At 39.0% G+C, this 3,658-nt stretch overlaps 1 long non-coding RNA gene across 1 annotated transcript; it reads left to right on the top strand.

Moving 5' to 3' along the window:
• The first annotated feature begins 574 nt into the window (after positions 1-574).
• Positions 575-3,381, top strand: LOC140336586 (uncharacterized). Its single transcript, XR_011921917.1, has 2 exons — positions 575-1,477; positions 3,034-3,381. It is a non-coding gene; the product is annotated as an uncharacterized lncRNA (long non-coding RNA).
• Positions 3,382-3,658: the final 277 nt, after the last annotated feature.

The following is a 3,658-nucleotide window of genomic DNA, read 5'->3' as shown; positions in this document are numbered from 1 at the left end:
GTTTTTTTCTGGACCTCTGTTAATCCAGTCTGACCCCTTGAGCTGCTGTAGCCTGACATGCACTACAAATGCACTGTTTCCTAAATGTCATTAACATTCTCTGAATGATGTTACCCAATGCTAAGCAAAAAACTGAGTAGCACATATGGAAACTTGATTAGCCATGACAATTAAAGAAATCATACCACATGGGGGGTCACTTTCATCTTCTGGAGACAGACTACTAGACAGGCTCAGGACTGCACTGTACTGGCTACAGGAAGGCTATTTAGGCTGCAAATTAAATGCATATGTTTTCCAATGTATGTAACGCACACGTTAGCATCCCCTTTCCTGGCAGAGAAGTCTGCAACATCTGGAAATATGGAGACCACAAAAATGTAATTATCATAAACATGGGACAGATCCTCCTATAAGAAATCTCCTGTGGTTGCCAATGAAATTCAAGGAGGGGAAACATCCTGGTGCCCTGTGGTTTGATAAAGAGTTTTAACATCAAAGGTGCTGCTCTGCAACCACGTGCTATACCCTAAATTGGCTTTTTTTTTGGTAAAACCATTTAAATCCTAAGCCTCATATGTATTTCATGAACATTTACTTCAATACTTCAGACTAATTACCTTTAATATTTTTAAATTAAATTCCTGTATCTTTAATAGATTTTTTTCTGGCAGTGAAACGTTGTATTGTTGGTTTTAGGTTAGACAGCACATAAAGGTGAGGCAGAGGTAAATACAATATCAGGGGGCAAAAATGAGATGCCTTCATGTCACCCTTAGGCAATAATTGTATCCTCAGGGAATGGGAGCCTTGATTTTTAGGGTAAACCATGCCACCTTTTGAATCTTTTGGAGCCAATTATTGCTGCAAAAGTAGAAAAGACTTAACATGTAGGGCCTTTTTAAAGGAAATAAGAGATCTTCCATATTTGCTGTATCTAGGTTTTTTTTGAAGAGCATTTTCCGGCAATAGGTTCAATGAATCTGTGAATTGGTAACATAAACCACAGAACAATGCAAATGTGATGAAACCATAAAGTTGAATTTTGTATACCCTAAACCAGGGATGTCAAACTCTGGCCCCCAAAGAATTCTGAAAATGAATTACATCTGGCCCACACGCTACTACGTATTGCAGTGAGTGATGCCGCTACTACAATTCCTGGCATCACTCGCGTCACTGCGTAGCCCCCCATTGTTGTTCTGTTCTATTGACTATTCCATAGACGCAAGTAATGCTGGGAATTGTAGTCTCACTCGCGTCTATGTGATAGGTGAGATATCTCTGCCCCTCTGTGCCCCCCTCTCACACATCACAGGCACCCCGCTGTAACCTATTGTAAAGCGTTTCTAGGGGAACCGCAGGAAATCCCAGCCAGGGGTTGCTAGGAGACATTTATTCAAGATTCCAAACTTTACTTATAAGAGTAATCATTTTCAGTCAGCGTTGAACTGTATGCAGCCTGAGCATTAGAATGGTAAGTTCCATTATTCCAGTCATACACTGTGCATGCAAATGATAGAAGCGGCACAACAGTTAATTTGATATATATCTTCTATGTCAGGCAGTACCAGCAGCAGGAAAACAATGTGTTAAATCATCCCAGTTGTATTTCTATTATTGTAGTACAAAGCTGGGAGGACTTGCCATCAGTATTAGGCCGAGGATCTAATATAGTGTGTCCTGTTTATTAATAATAATAATAATAATAATAACATGCACAGAGAGCTGCACATCTATAGGGATGCTGGGGATGTCTTTCTGTGTGAGAAGGCTGTGTAACAGTGGGGAGTGGGGAGGGAGGCAGAGAGGACAGGAGGATACAAATAGAGAAAGAGGCATAAGATTTTTTCTTACATAAAATTAAAAAAAAAAATTCTTAGGCCTCTTTCTCTATTATAAGCTTATTCCAGATTGTATGTTAAGAAAAACCTCTTTGTTTCCATATGAAAATGTTTTATATCTAATGAGAAGGAAAAACAATTTTTTCAATAAATTTCAAGTTTGGCCCCCGACTTTGTCTAAGTTTTTAATTTCAGCCCTCTGTGTATTTGAGTTTGACACCCCTGCCCTAAACAATGACAATGCTACATTAAGGGATAAGTAGCAAGCTCCCTTTAGTCTTAGAAGCTGCAAACAGAAGGGAAGTTGAGAGGTCCCAGGGACTACACAGATAAGACAGGGGTGAAAGGTTCCAGGAGCTGCACACACAGGGAGAAGTATGAGAGAACTTAGATGTTCACAGAGGTAAGGGATGAGAAATCTGAGGACCTGCACATAGAAGAAAGGGCAAATAAACCTGCGAGGGGGTGCATACAGAGAGGGGAGTGAGAGATCTAAGGATCTGCACATAGGAGAGGAATGAGAGATCTAAGGTGCTGAGCAAAACAGAGCATAAGGGTGAGATGCTGTAGGAGCTGCAGAGAGAAGAGAGGTAAAAGGTATAAAGAACTGCACATACAGGAAAGGGTGGGGAATCTGGGGAGCTGCTAGTTAAAGAAAGGGTTAAGCATTCTCAGTAGAAGATGGACAAGACATCCCAGGAGCTTTACACAAAGAGAAAGAGTGAATGGTCTGGGGGGCTGCACAGAGAGGAGAAGGGTAAGAGTTCTGATGAGCTGCTTATATGAAAAAGGAGTGACAGTTCTGGGAACATCTAAGTCTGTACTCTTTCAAAATTATTTTAAATTTTTTTTGTTGTATGGATTTTTGTAGATTTATTTAGGGCACATATATTTCTAATATAGGCTAGAGCAGAACCATTTTAACAAGCAAGGCTAAGCCCATATTTACTAGAGACAACGCAGGCTGGAGTTTTACTACAAGAGTACTACAGAGGATACAGAAGTGTAAAACTAACCAGGAGCAGGATCATTTTTATCAGAGATAGTAGGCCTAACTGATATGTGCTTAATATTTATTTTATTTGTAAGATAAGGAAGTGTGGTAAGTGTAATATAGTAAAGTATTATAATAGAGTTAATTTACTAAAGTTTACACTGTTCACCTATTTGCTGTTCATTTCATTCAAAGTGAATTATTGCTATTCAAGATTAAAGAAAAAGATGAAGCTCTGCTGGTTTTGAATATCCAATCACACATCTGCAAAACTTGGGTTTTTGAATTATCACTTGCAGAACTTCTGGGACCATGGGTCTAGAAGCATCAGGATTTACCTTGCAGCAAACCTGAACTTATTGAATGGACATACAAATGAAGGTTGAGAAGTCTGAGAAGCCTTACATAGAAGAGAGAGCTGGAATGTCTGAAAACCAGATGGGCAAGAGTCCCATGAGATTCAAACAGTGGAATTTGGCTGGTGGAATATGGTCCTTAATATGAAATCTGTATACGTACAATAAATTTCATACATGATAAAAATACTCTCTGGTAAGATTTCTTCCCCCTTGCTGTTTTAGGCATATATTAACTATACGGTGAGTCATGCATATTAGTTTTTCACTATTTTATGCACCATATAATTGCAGTTCTTGATTCCTGTCACCCTCCATCCATTCTGCTTGCATTTATGGGAATAATCAATAGGCAAATGCTAAGTAAATGCACTATGTGCAAAGTAAAGTGCCCTGTGGTAAACAATCAAATTGCATATTTATACGCTGACTACAGAAACCTGAAATATGACTAGACATAGTAA

Source organism: Pyxicephalus adspersus, chromosome 8 (genome assembly GCF_032062135.1).
Source record: "Pyxicephalus adspersus chromosome 8, UCB_Pads_2.0, whole genome shotgun sequence".
Classification (NCBI taxonomy): Eukaryota; Metazoa; Chordata; class Amphibia; order Anura; family Pyxicephalidae; genus Pyxicephalus; species Pyxicephalus adspersus.
This window is presented reverse-complemented; position numbering and strand designations above follow the sequence as displayed.